General features: G+C 45.2%; 1 long non-coding RNA gene across 1 annotated transcript in view; it reads right to left on the minus strand.

Annotated features, from left to right (window-relative positions):
* LOC132596989 (uncharacterized) overlaps positions 1–14,241 on the minus strand; it is a 60,871-nt gene that overhangs the window by 20,834 nt on the left and 25,796 nt on the right. The window contains exon 2 of the long non-coding RNA XR_009563274.2: positions 6,155–6,245. This is a non-coding gene — a long non-coding RNA (uncharacterized lncRNA). The remainder of the gene's footprint in view (positions 1–6,154; positions 6,246–14,241) is intronic.

The following is a 14,241-nucleotide window of genomic DNA, read 5'->3' on the forward strand; positions in this document are numbered from 1 at the left end:
CCGCGTACCGCAAAAAAAAAAAAAAAAAAAAAAAAAAAAAGTGATTTGGGAAGGATAATTTGCAGAATGTAGCAGAAGCCCTTTCGGAGAAAGGAAGATAAAAGGGTGGTAACTGGAGGGAGATCTCAGGATGGAGATAGAACTCGTTATTTTGGAAGTAAAGAAACCTGGGTATTTTTATAGTCTGTGAGGTGGGATCTAGTAGAGGTGAAGAAGCTGAAAATACTAGAGAAAAAGAGAATATTGCAAATTGCAGAGGAGATGGACACCAAACACAGGTGTAGGGATTTGCCTTGAGCAGGTGATATGATGACAATTTTTAAATTATTCCATTTTATTAAACGCTTACTATGCCAGGCACCAGCCTAAGTACTACGCATGTTATCTTATGTTAGCCTCACAACAACGTTAAGAAGTACATACTTTTTATCTCCATTGAGCACCTCTGTTCAAATCTAAAACTGAGGTTTGGAAATTGTTAAATAACACCTAGGGCTTCCCTGGTGGCGCAGTGGTTGAGAGTCCGCCTGCCGATGCAGGGGACGCGGGTTCGTGCCCCGGTCGGGGAAGATCCCACATGCCGCGGAGTGGCTGGACCCGTGAGCCATGGCTGCTGAGCCTGTGCGTCCAGAGCCTGTGCTCTGCAGCAGGGGAGGCCACAACAGTGAGAGGCCCGCGTACAGCAAAAAAAAAAATAATGAAATTTTTAAAAATTAAAAAAAATAACACTAGTAAAAATGGAACACAGATATGAACTTGACTTTCACACCAAAACCTGTGTCTTGATACCTAAGTTAAATTGAGGTAACGAAATGAGAAGAGGTGCATATATTACATATACTAAAACATCTGTAGCTTGGGGATAGCAATCAGTGGGAGTCTGTACTGGATAGAATCCGTATTCTCCAGGAAGTATACAAAATTAACTACTGAGATAGAGGAGTTCAGACAATGTCTAGAAGTCACAAAAGAAGGAAAAGAATTACTGGGGAGAGGCAACAGTCACATAAGAATTTTCCAGAATCAATGAAAGACTTAAATGTTCAGATTTAAGAATCACAATGAATACTAAGCTAAACAAGTAAAAATTAAGCCACACTTAGATTCACCCGGGTAAGACTGCAGAACACCATTGAAAATAAGAAAATTTTAGTATTCAGAACAAAAAAAACCAGATTACCTACAAAGTAACAATTAGAATAAAGCAGACTTCTCAACAGGAAAAAACAAAGACCACAAAATAATAGAAAGTGCTGAGGAAAAATATCTGCTAGTATCATTCAAGAGGAGAGATAAAGTTTGAGCGTGTATGTTTTCAAACAGTCCCTGAAAGAACTACTAAAGAACGTACTTTAGAAAGAGGAAATTGAACAGAAAAGGAATGAGTGGAGAGCAAAAACCAGTATGGATCAAAGAACTTGGTAAATATTGATACTTTGGTAAATATTCATTCACTGTTTGAAATAACAACAATAATAATGACAACTGAAGAGAGGAATTTAAATGAAGTAAAACTAAGATACTTAAAAAATAGAAGAAGGGGAAGGTGATTTAAATTAAAGAATTCTAAAGTCATTATTTTGTTCAGAAATAGTGTAGGCATATCAATTTTTGACTTTTTAGAGTATGTTTCTTTTTGTAACAGTAACCGCTATCAAATTACAATCTCTACTTTTTTTTTTTTTTTTTTTTTTTGCGGTACACGGGCCTCTCACTGTTGTGGCCTCTCCCGTTGCGGAGCACAGGCTCCGGACGCGCAGGCTCAGCGGCCATGGCTCACGGGCCTAGCCGCTCCACGGCATGTGGGATCTTCCCGGACCGGGGCACGAACCCGTGTCCCCTGCATCGGCAGGCGGACTCTCAACCACTGCGCCACCAGGGAAGCCCACAATCTCTACTTTTAAAGGCAGAGAACTTCAAAATCATGGTTTTAGAGTGAACATAGGAATGGGTGTGACTAACTGTAGGTGTAATTAATTTCTATAGAGAAAAGGATCTAAAGGAAATAGGACCAAATGTTAGTATTTGTTAGTATCTATTATTTTCTGTATTTTTGAAATATTTTGCAATTAATTTTTTTTTAAAAAAAGAAGCTTCTGGTGCTTTTAACTGACAGGTTTTGCTTGATCACATATCAAGCCACAATCGCTGAACCTTCACTAAACAAAGAAGAAGCTGAACCAGCGAAGCTCATATTTGTCTAGCTAGGGCCTCACCACCTGCAGAAGCAGAAGTACATGATATGTTCCTTTCTGTTTCTGTAAGCAATGTGTCCCTGTGAGGCATCTGGACTTTGAGCACGTGAGTCAGGCTCATAGTTACAGCCTGTCTCACCAGGTCACAGTGACCTTTGTGATTATCACTTAGATGCTTCTGGAAGGATAATCTTAGTAGTCTTTCAAAGTCCTTTCCAAGTCTCTGTCAGTCTATGTTTATCATTTTCATGGTCTAATTGGGCAGTTTTCATAAACTGATACAAAGTGTCTTCTGCATGAGCACAGTCAACCTTTACAGCTGTTGTAAAGAGAGTATCACTCTAACTCTGCCTAGCTAGAGTTGGTTGGTTGGTTTTTTAATGGGATATGAGTCCTTTAATAGCAGTCTAATCCCTTCAATTTACAAGAAAGTGAGGGCTAGAGAAATCAGTCTTCTTGCCCAATATCTTACAACTAATAAATGAGAAAGCTGAAAATCAAATTTTGGACCCATCACTATCATCATTCTCTAAGATAATGCCTACATTCCTAAGCTGTTACAGGAAGAAGTATGTTATCTGTGAAGATCCTGAAAGTATCGATCACAATGACATCATGATTTATAGCCACCTGATTTAACCCCAGTAGAACAGCAAAGTGCAGTGCCTCTGGCATTCGAGGCCACACCCCCGGGCTATTCATGTCTAGCCTGTGCCTATCCAATGCAGCCAGGCTTCTGGGATCTTCAGAGGTAAGTCCTCCTGCATGACCCCAAGTTGTGAATCCAAGTTGTGAAGAGTTTGAGGAAGACACATTTGCTGACAACACAACCTTAACAACAGCCATAATGTTGCTAACATGGTTAGACACACCTCACTGGAATGATCAAAACTGCCCAGGTCACCTGCTATTGGGTTAAAGAACCACTACCCTGGAGAGGACTCTGAGAAGTCACAAAGGACACCGAGATCTAACCACAGCACTTTTCAAACTTTCACGTGCACATGAATCATGCAGGTATCTTATGAAAATACAGATTCTGATTGAGTGGGCTGGGGTAGGGCCTGATATTCTACATTTCTAGCAGACTTCCAGGTGGTACCCATACTGCTGGTCCCACGGGTACCCTTCAAGTAGCCAGGCTTTTCCCGGTGCACAAAATTCTCACAGGGTCTGTGATGAGACTGTGCTTCTCTAAGGCAGGACTTTGGCGGCCAGGGAGGGTTGGAAGCAGGTGGACTGTGTGAGCAGTATGCACAGAACTAGTCACGTGCCGCCAGAGTTACGGGGGTGAACACATGACCGTGAATGATTAATGAACCTGAAGGAGGAGCCTTCTGGGACAGAAAGGTTTCTGGGAGAGAAAGGTTTCTGAAGGCTTCTGGGAGAGAAAGGTTTCCTTTTTTTGAGAGAGGTTTTGAAAGTGGCTCTTGATGGTTCATTCACCTTCCAGCCAAGATGGAGTAGCCAGCACCAGTACCCTCCTGCCGGAAACTACTAAAACACAGGGTAAAAATATATAAAACAATGATTTTCAGACATTGGACACCAGTTTGTGCAGGACAGTAATCCCTGGGAAAGGGGAAAAACTGAAAAAAATAAAACAGAGTGTCAGTGACCTGTGCAACAACTTCAAGCAACATAATTTTATGTTATTGGATTAACTGGGGTGGAGTGGTGATAGAAGAAAATATTGGAAGAGATAACGGTTGAAATTTTTCCAAATTTGATTTAAAAAAAAAGAAACTCAAGATTTAAGAATCTCAATGAGCCCCAAGCACAAGATAAAAGAAGAAAAGAAAGGAAAGAAAGAAAGGGAGAAAGACCAGATCATTATAGTAAAGATAATTTGTCAGTGGTGGAAATCTATAAAATATTTTCCCTTAAAAAGAAGTCTGTATGTTAACCAGTTTTGAAGAACCTGTTTTAAATGAATTGCTGTTCTCCTTTAAGTCAGTACTGCAATGATGATAGTTTGATTTCTGTTTCTGCAGAACACAAAACTAGCTTGGATATGTGAACAGATCTCATTGTTCTGCTAATGTATTATGCATCTTGGTCACATGTTCAGGCCAGACCAGGCTCAAAAGGCAGCCACAAATTCTGCGCCCATGAAATTATCTGTTTCACCACAGCTACGAATCCTATACTCCTTTCATGTGTGTACTTAGGGGCTCGATTTCCATCCCATTCTTCATTTAGATATACTGAAGGCCGACATGGTCTATACGACCTCCTGCAAACTATTGTGAGTGAAAATATGATGATGATTTTTTCTTACTTAATTGTTCCAAGTTTCACATACCCTTCATGTCTGCCATGTCCTCTCAAGCACTGCTTGCTCCCCCTCTCACAGTTTCACAATACACACCACTTACTGTCCAAGAGCACAAGGAGTGTCCAAGAATCCAATGATGAAAGAGGGAGAGAGGGAACTGGACGCTGTCATCAGCCGCCTAGCACCACTGTCACTCTTGGCCCTGCTCTAGCTAACGATTGCTTGTCCCTGCTCTGGGTTATAGTTCCAAGGTTTCAGCTCTTCCACCCTTTGATGCTTAGCCACTTTTTCTGCAAAGGCTTGAAATCATGCCAGAGTGAATGTGTCATCTAGGAGGGGTTCCTGCCTTCAACACACTCTGCCCTGAAACCAGTCTTTACCCAAAATCCTTAGACCCCTGCACTGAGTCTTGAATCCCTTGTCCTCCTGGTAAGGTCTGCTTTAGGGTCCATGCTGTCCTTCCCTGTCAGCAGACTCCAGTTCAGCCTAAAGGTTTCTCTAATCTACCTTCAGCAGGTCCAGGGCATTCCCATTTCTTCCTCATAGGAAGGCCTGATCTCTTTATGTTATTGGTCTCCCCTTCTCCGGAACCCTGCCTACCAAGCGAAGGGCTTGGATAAGGGCTTGTATCATCAGATACAAAACGTTCTGTCCCCTTTCTCAGGATATCAGCTAATTCGAGTCTCATCTTTGATAACTGAGAGAAGGCTACTCATCCTTCTCTTAAGGAGGACTTCATGCATAAAAGTGAAACAAATGTCAATGCTTAGGTGATTTTTTTATCTCTTTCTATAAATATGGAAATTGCTCACACGATATTTTAGAATTCTGCTTCAGCCCCTCACCCCATTATTCAGAATCTCCACCATACTAAGAAAGCAGAAAGAATTCCAAAGGACATATATCTATAGGTGGAAAAGAATCGCACTGCTTTTGTTTGCTTATTTTAATACCAATGATCATTTTTAGACATCAAGACCTTCTAACAGATTCTAATTCCAAGGAATCCCAAGCTCCCTATAAGTCCTCCCGGCTCCTATCTTGCCTATCTTAACATAAATGAGTCCTTTCCTACCGACTTGGGTGCACAAGAATTTCCTGTCCTCCCTGCTCCCAGGCCAGGGCCTCTCTACCAGGGAGTTGTCTCCACTTGTGCCACAAAGGGTAAGCTCAGATGCTTGTAGTTTGGAACTCTTCCCTTGCCCTTCCTGGGTGTGATTGAGGAACAAAAACTAGGAAGGAGACATCCCAGAGAGTGGATGTTTCTCACTTAGATCTAAAAAATCTCTATCCCAATCAACAAGCCCTTCACAAACGACCAATCAGAAAAACTGTTAGTACCTCTAGCATCTAGCCATTGCCTAGGACGTAGTAGGCACCTGTTCAATACTGAATAAATAAATGAACAAATCTGTGCCTTTTCATGTGTCTCTGACTGCAGCAAATATCATGAATTTCAATCACTTAATATAGTATACTTCTATATTCGCACTTTAACAGGAACCTCCCAAAATCTTAAGGCAAAAGAAATTATTATTGCTCCAAAACACCATGGTTACTCTAATAATAGGATTCCAATATTGGCTATTTTTGCTGTCTGAGGATCATTAACACTAGCTTCTACAACAACCAACCCTAAAACTTCATCAAGCCACAGCTGTTTTATTTCTAGTCCACTCACATTCTGATGTTCATTGGGTGGCTCTCCCAGGTGGATTTCTTCTAAGCTTTAACTCAGGGATCCAGGCTCCTTCCATCTGTGGCTCTGCCTCCTGGAAAGGAAAAAGAAGAGTAGAAGATCTAGGAAACGTGAGTGGCTGTATCACTTCTACTAATATTCTATTGTCCAGAACTAGTCTTGTGGTCCCAGCTAGATGCAAGAGCATCTGGTGGGAAATGTGATTTTCTTGTTTGCTCAGGAATTGAATGTATACAGTTTGGTGAACACATTGCACTATCTTTGCCATAGGGGCTAAAGGAGAATTTCATGTTGGGGGGCCAGGACCTCACTAACATTGTAACCTTTACCCTATTTCTCCTATGCCTTTCTCTTCGGTGCAGTTTCATCATGCATATCCCCTCAATCAGTCACTTAGAGTATAAAAGCTTTCACTATGATCTGAAAAATTAAACACATTATACAAGTAGGGTTGTTCCATGTAAACAATTTGGTTTCAAAGTCCATGAGTGTGTTGCTTATGAGACAAAAATTGTCTAGAGAGTCAGCAAATATTTGCTATTGATGGTGAAAGTGACAGCAATGATTTTCTCTGCCTGATCTCTGGCCTTAACCCTTTCCATCTCAAAACTCTCCCTACAAAGTCCTGCAACTCTTCCCAGTTTCACTCTGTTCAGTTCCCAGTTCTCCTGGGGGAAGTAAAGTCATTTCTACAGCCTCAGGTCAAGCCAAAATGAAGTCTTCTCAAGTCACGATTTTTGGTGCTAATCCTAACCTTCTATAGCTATTCCCTCACTGTCTAGTGCTGTTCATTATATGTACTTCTCTCTGCATCTAGGTAACTTCTTTCTTACCTATCATCCTCTACAGATCTGTGGGCCTAAGTACCACCTCTGTGTGGCACGATCAACAGCATACATTGAAACAAGGGTCCCTTATCACTACATCCTCAATGCTTACTATGGTCTCCTAATCAGCTGTTGTCACTGACCTTCTCACCAGCTTCCAGAAAGGAGAGGATTCTGTTGACAAATTCTTCTTCTCCACTTCCCAGTTAGCTGTTTGTACCCAGGATCGCCTCACCCTCAAGCCAGTGATCAAAGGGCCTCGGGGAAATCAAAAGGGCTTAGCAGCAGCAGGAGCCCTGATTTCTATCGGCATTGGCTGAGAAACTACTGTTTTCTACACAGTTCTAAGAGCTTTCAGTGCATTGTCTCAAGGAATCCTCAGAATGCCTGAAGACTATTATGACTTCCCTTTCACAGGAAGTTCCCTAACTTGCCCAAGGCACACACTAATGGCGAAGCAGCACCCAGGCATCGTGGATCATGAAGCAGCATCATGGTGTGGATGTGTGTGGAGAGAAACAGGAAGGCGGGGAGGGGATTCCCTCCTCTGTGCTAACGGTGGGACTACATGTGAAGAAAATCTGGGCCCTGCTTCTCCCCCTCCCCCTCCCCCAGCTGCTGCACCCAGAGCCAGGGGCTCCCAGCCATCCTCCCTCTCTGGCAGGCCCAGCTGCAGTTTCAAATGGCTCATTTTTCAACTCTCAGTACCTAAATGGGTCAACTCCATTCAAAGGGGAAAAGAGAAGGAAGCTGTGTTTTGGCATTTAACCCCAAAAGCATTCTTCCAGCCAGTTTTTCCATTAATAACACCGGCCCTTTAAACCTCCAGTTTTCAGAAAACTTGTACCATTTACACAGTCACAGAAAGACAATCAGGAAGCCTCATACTCTCAGCACGCCGTCTCTGACTGCTTGATAAGGAACCGCAGAAGACAAACTGCAGATGGGTTCACTGCACTCTTTCCTCGGAAACACAGAGCACCTCGTTCCTGTCACGTCCCTGGTGACAAGGAGGAACCACAGCTCTCGTCACACGGAGCAGCCGGGACGGAAGCTGAGCAGAGGCTTCATCTGCCCCGAGAACCCACGCTGTCACCCTTCATGCTCCTGGCCGTGCTGGCTCAGCTGCTGAACCGCGTGTACACTGTTGCCACCTCCTGGGGCTCCTTTCCCCTCCCCACTCCCAGCTGGATCACTTTTCTCTTGTGCACGTTTAAAAAGCACAGTCAGGTGAACAGAAACACAGCAGCTTCTGAGAACAAAGTCAGAATAGAACAGTCTATGTACCAAACTGAACTTTCTGATCTTTTTGTCTTACTTGCTGTTCAGAAAGGAACTTGCAAACGCCATCCCTGTCCGGTTTTGCTTTGCAAAGGGAGCCAACGAAGTTCACTGAAACCTCCCCACCTTCCCAGGGTCTCAGGCACGGAGGGACGTTGCCAAAATAGGTGTGAGCTCCCTTTTCCTTAAAGAGCTGACTCTTAGAGAAGGTCAGTTAACCACCTTCCTATCGCAACGAAATGACTTAGTTTCAAATTCTTACAAAAATCACATCGGAATCATGGACTCTCGGAGTCTTTTTTGGATGCTTTGGCCACAAGTTTGCTGGCATTTAAAAAAATCAACAAATCTTTTCTGAAGAAAAACAATTCTTTTCATCCCTCTATTTGAGAATTTATTTCAATTTTTCCTAACAATCCCAGTGGAGTTTTTTTTTTTTAACTTTTTATCTTCTATTGGAGTATATCCGATTAACAATGTTGTGACAGTTTCAGGTGCACAGCAAAGTGACTCAGCCATGCATATCCATGTATCCATTCTCCCCCAGACTCCCCTCCCATCCAGGCTACCACATAACATTGAGCAGAGTTCCTTGTGCTGTACAGTAGGTCCTTGTTGGTTATCCTTTTTAAATATAGCAATTGAAACCAGTGGAGTTTCAATTTGAGAATGAGCAACAATATTTAGGATGAAACTTCTTGTCCACTCTTGCCGGGCAGGTGCTCCCACAGGGGGTCAGGGAACTGGCAGATCCCCTGGGCTTCTTGGCATCTGCCTTCTGACAGTCACTGCAGGACAGGGGCAACCAGTGCTTGGGTGGGGTGACAGGAGCCCTACCTCACCCACCTCCACATCTACTCCCATCATGATGGAGACGCACTGAGATGAGAAGGGAATCATCTAATGCAGGAGGGAATCCATACAACCACATAGTTTATCTTCGTTTTCAGTTGTTCAAAATCTCATACCACACCACACCACACACACACACACACGGCCACCCCATGTGTGCCAAACCCACTGAGCTGCGGCTTAGGTTCCACAATTTAAGTAGCAGATGTCACGTACTACCTTGCTTCGTGGTTTATCACGTGTTGCACAGCTGCAGCTGCTCTGAGCCGACAGGACGTCATGAGCTGCTGTGGCACGTGGGTGGGGTGCAGTGGGGGGATGCCCCTCCTCCTTACTACTACGTTATCGAGGACACCTTTTAATGCTATTAGTACAACAGTTTTTAATGACCAGGAGGCCAGGTTGCTGAGTATCTAAGGATCACTGTCTGCATCTCCCCGAGAGGACCCTGTCAGGAAAAAAAAAAAAAAGACAAGAACGGTATCGCATATCAATATCAGGTTTTTGGTTCAGAGGCTACTGTTGCGTAGAAGCCATATTATGTGTAAGGATCCCCACTTCTAGACTCTTTTTGAGCTGTCATTTGATCTTCATCTAGACCGTGATTCTAAGCCGGCACAAGTCTTCATCACGCTCCCCTGGAGTTACTGACTTGCATTCTAGAACGGGGCTGCGGCTCGCCTGTTTCGTATCTGCAGCACCTTGCACACGCAGGGCACACCACAGGGCACTGTCACAGGTGTTCTCCGTTCGCCCCACCCTGCTCTGTGCCTGCATCAGGAGGGGTTCCTTGCCTCCAGCTTCTGGATGGATTCCACCCGTGGAGCGCATTGGCAGGAGACTGGACGGAGGGAGGATGCAGCGATAGAGCCCCTTCCGACCAGGCTTCAGTCTGGCAGCAGGTACATCCCTCTGCCGAAGCCACAGTGGCCACGGGCAGCCTTTCCTTTGGCGGCGGCTCTCACTAGCTCTCACTGATGATTACTCCCTGCCTTTGCCCTGCAGGCCCAGGGTAAAGGCTCCCTCTGCTCTCGTCTTAGCCAGCATAGGGGGTCTGGGTGGACCTACCCACACAGTATTCACCAAATCGGGAGTCACTGTGTTCTCACACGCTAAGTGCATGTGAAGAAATTTCTAGAAGTAGTTCTCAAACAGTGCTCCCAAAGTTCACTGGAAACTGGGGCTGGAAGAAGTCCCTGCTCTTAATTCCTTTTTATTTATTTTACATAGTGGACTTGCAGGTATGGTTATAATTGCATCTAACTTTTAAATTTTTTTTAAAAAATATTGAAAACCACAGATGCATTATGGAATGTAAGTGGTTTGACATCAGAGTCCTCGTCTATCTTGTTCACTGAGAACCCCCAAACTCTGGAGGAGGGTGGACACAGAGTAGGCTTTTGATAAATATCTGTTGAAAAAAACATAAATGAACAATCTGTTAACCCACTGAATCCTCACAACAGCTGTACGTGAAAGATGAGGCGGGTATTTTCTTCCACACTTTCCTAGGAGGAAACTCAGCTTCAGAGACTTGACCAAAGGCAAAGTCGCCTGTGCCCACCATGAGTTTGGTCTCGGTGGTTTATTAAGAATAAATATGCCTGTGCATGGGGGCTGTGATGTGTTCACACCCTTTCTCCCATCCATGTTAAAAGGTGCCCAGAAATGAACAAACAGCAAAGATGACAGAAAATTCGAATATTTTGTGCAGTGGAAGATTAACAAATCTAAAGTTAGTAACTTGGTATAAAATAAAAAGTCTTTCATCTGATGTGAGGGCACCCTCATGGTCGCCCTCCTCACCCCCTTCACTAGGTCTGGGACACTGGTCCCCTAATTGCAGTGCTGGGACCTCTTTTACCAGATCCTTTTGGTCTGATGGATTTCTTCTTTTCTCCCGTACCCTTTCTTCTACCCTCAGATTCCTAAATATTTAAGATCCAGAATCTACCCTCAGAATGTCCACTCCCTACCTCAGTGAGAACGGCTGAGCCAGTCACCTAAGCCCCTAGACTCTGCAGAGCTTCTGTTTCCTCCAGGGCAACACCCTTCCTTTTCCCATGCTTCCTCTTCCTCAAGCCGCAGAGCAGAAGCAAGAGCCCAGGGGTCAGAGCTGAACACGGGAAGTGGAGGGGCACAGGTCTCAGCCTGCAGCGGTAAGAGACCAGGAGTCAGTCCAGGGATGGCAGTCTTGGTGAGCAGACCATCAAGCTATTACTTTAAGACACCTCAGGGCCTGGGCCACCTGCCTCAGGTATAAACCAAAAGATAACTGAGTGGGGGTGGAGAGGTCCCAGCATCCCTGGGTCTATCATCTCCTCCCCCACTGGGAAGCTCACCAGCTCTCCTTAAGCCCAGGACTCACTTTACTCACTCCTAGAGCAGGTGGATGCCCACCTGGTGTGTGATTTCAGAGGAATCAGAAAACCCTCTCAGCCAGAAACCCCACCAACTCGAGGTTTCTTTCGGGTTAATCACCTTCCTTTAAGTCTATTATTAAAGAGGAGAAAGAAGTGAACAGGCAACCACATGGTGCTGTACCAAGAAGAGTGCAGACAGAGGTAGGCTTTGAATCTGCTGGAATATCGGGCCTTTGGGTCCTTGCTCAGGAAGAAAGAGGAAAAGAAAGAGTGTCTGTCAAACTAGCAATCACATATGCTGACATTCCACCTAAAAACAGTAACAGGAAAACCAAAACAATTCTCGAGCTACTCCACGATTTGAGGCCCTCCCCTGTTCACCCCACAGAGGAAAACAAAACACAACCAACACAGCAGCCTGACTGGGATGACTTATTTCATCATGTTGTTTCCTTCCTAATGACTGGTTGATACCCACCCACCGAACTGGGGCGTGTGGGAGATGGGACAAGAGGTCAGTGTGAATTATGAGTATGAACACATCTCCCAGTTCATTTGGGACAATAATGACCTCAGATATTCTATGAGAGGGTCCCGGTGTACACTGTATCTGATCAGAATGTGGGTTTTAACTTTTAGCTAAGAAAGCAAGGTCATGATAAATAGCCTTGGGAAGGCAATGTTTTTCTTTCAATCAGGAAAACCGGTTTGCCTTTTACTAGCTGGGTAACTGAGCAACAGTTTTCCCATAAGCAAATGGGGTAATGCTAGTTGACTCACAGGGTGGTGAGGAATAAATCAAGTTAGATAACGTACCTAAGGCTGCTATTAAAATGCCTGGGACTTAGACCTTCAACAAATGGTAGCTTTGAAATGACGGTAATTATCAGTTAGAATCCATTAAACCTGTAACCTGCCTTCACTGACCAAGCTCGCTTTAGTTGTCGCTACAAAAAACTTGCAAAACACTCCAAGTGTCACATAGCCTAAACAATAAGATGTTTGTTTGCCCAAGTTGCTCTTCAGCAACTTGGAATCAACCGTGTCCAATTTGAGCTCGAGCCAGTTAGGACTGGTTAAGACCACCAACCCTCCAACTGGGCATTCACGAGCCTCCGTTCCACGACCTTTTGACATCAGAGGGCCCAAAACTCACCCTCAGAAGGTGCTAACACCACCGTTTTCTGAACATGTAGCCCATGAGAAAAGCCTGTAGCTTAGTTGCACCTGCACATGACAATGATTACCTCACCTTTTCTTATTTCCAATCACCTTCCCTCACACTCCCCACGCCTCAGCTTTATCCCATGAATATCCCAAGCTCCTCGCCTTCAGGGAGGCCGATTTGAGATTTGTTTTCCCGTTTTCCCACTTGGCTGTCTCATGAATAAACCCTTTCTCTGCTGCAAACCTCAGCATCTCAATGTCTGGCTTGTTGCACATCGGGCAAATGAACCTAGTTTGGTAACAGTTTTATTGTTACTTGGGTGTTCAGAGCGCAACCTGTAGGCATGGGACACAGGCTTTGGGAAAAAGTTCTTCTTGGTGAGTTATATGGATGGATGCAGAAAGCTTAGGTACAGGACTTCCCTGGTGGTGCAGTGGTTAAGAATCTGCCCGCCAATGCAGGGGACACGGGTTTGAGCCCTGGGCCGGGAAGATCCCACATGCCGCGGAGCAACTAAGCCTGTGCGCCACAACTACTGAGCCTGCGCTCTAGATCCCATGAGCCACAGCTACTGAGCCCGCGGGCCACAACTACTGAAGCCCATGCACCTAGAGCCCATGCTCCGCAACAAGAGAAGCCACCGCAATGAGAAGCCCATGCACTGCAACAAAGAGTAGCCCCCGCTCGTTGCAACTAGAGAAAGCCCACGCCCAGCAACAAAGACCCAGCGCAGCCAAAAATAAAAATAAATTAATTTAAAAAAAAGAAAGCTTAGGTACAGGTAAGTCCCTTGCACTGCCAGGAGCGCTGGGAAGAGTGGGAAGAGGACTTCATTAGCACAGGAACATGAGGTTCCAGGTAGCAGAAGGCTCTGGTTCCCAATGGCAAGTAGGGGAATCCATTTGTGTGGAGCCCAGATCCCAATCAGTTCCTTCCTTCCCCACCTACACCCTGCCCCTGGCATTGTCGACTCCCACATGAGGGGTACAGAGGCCTCTGGGGACCTCAGGTCAAGGCCAGGTGCACTAAAGGGGAGGAGAAGGACATAGGGAGGGAGTGCCCTGAGGGCTCAGAACAGGGCCTCCAGCTCTCACTCCACCAACTAGAGCCCAAAGGACAACGATCTCTGGAGATTCGCTCAGACTTGTCCCCAGCCTGCGTCAGGCACACATCTTTCATCTACACGAGCAGGTTATCCGAGTCCAGCCTGCATCTAAGCCTTCAAGAATGCAGGAAAACCTGGTCAGCCTTCCCTCCACTACTTAATCCTCGCCTGGCCCAGGAGCTTACTGATGCAATGCTTCCTTCCTTCCTGTGTCTAGACTTGGGGGACACCAGAGCCTTGGCACAGCAGGGGCCTGAGATGTGGCTGAACCCCTCACCTGTAGAGGAGGACGCTGGTGTTCTAAGAGTTAGGAGACTTGCCCAGTCACACACCTAAGTGATGGTACAGCCTGGATCGAAGGCGGTATCTCAGTCGCCTCTTAATTATGCTGCATGCGGGTACTTGTCCTGCAGCCCCCGAGAAATGTGATCATTCTCACGGTGTCCTGCAGGGAACACACTTCAAAGTCTGGA

The sequence above is a fragment of the Globicephala melas genome, chromosome 3 (assembly GCF_963455315.2).
Source record: "Globicephala melas chromosome 3, mGloMel1.2, whole genome shotgun sequence".
NCBI classification, from domain to species: domain Eukaryota; kingdom Metazoa; phylum Chordata; class Mammalia; order Artiodactyla; family Delphinidae; genus Globicephala; species Globicephala melas.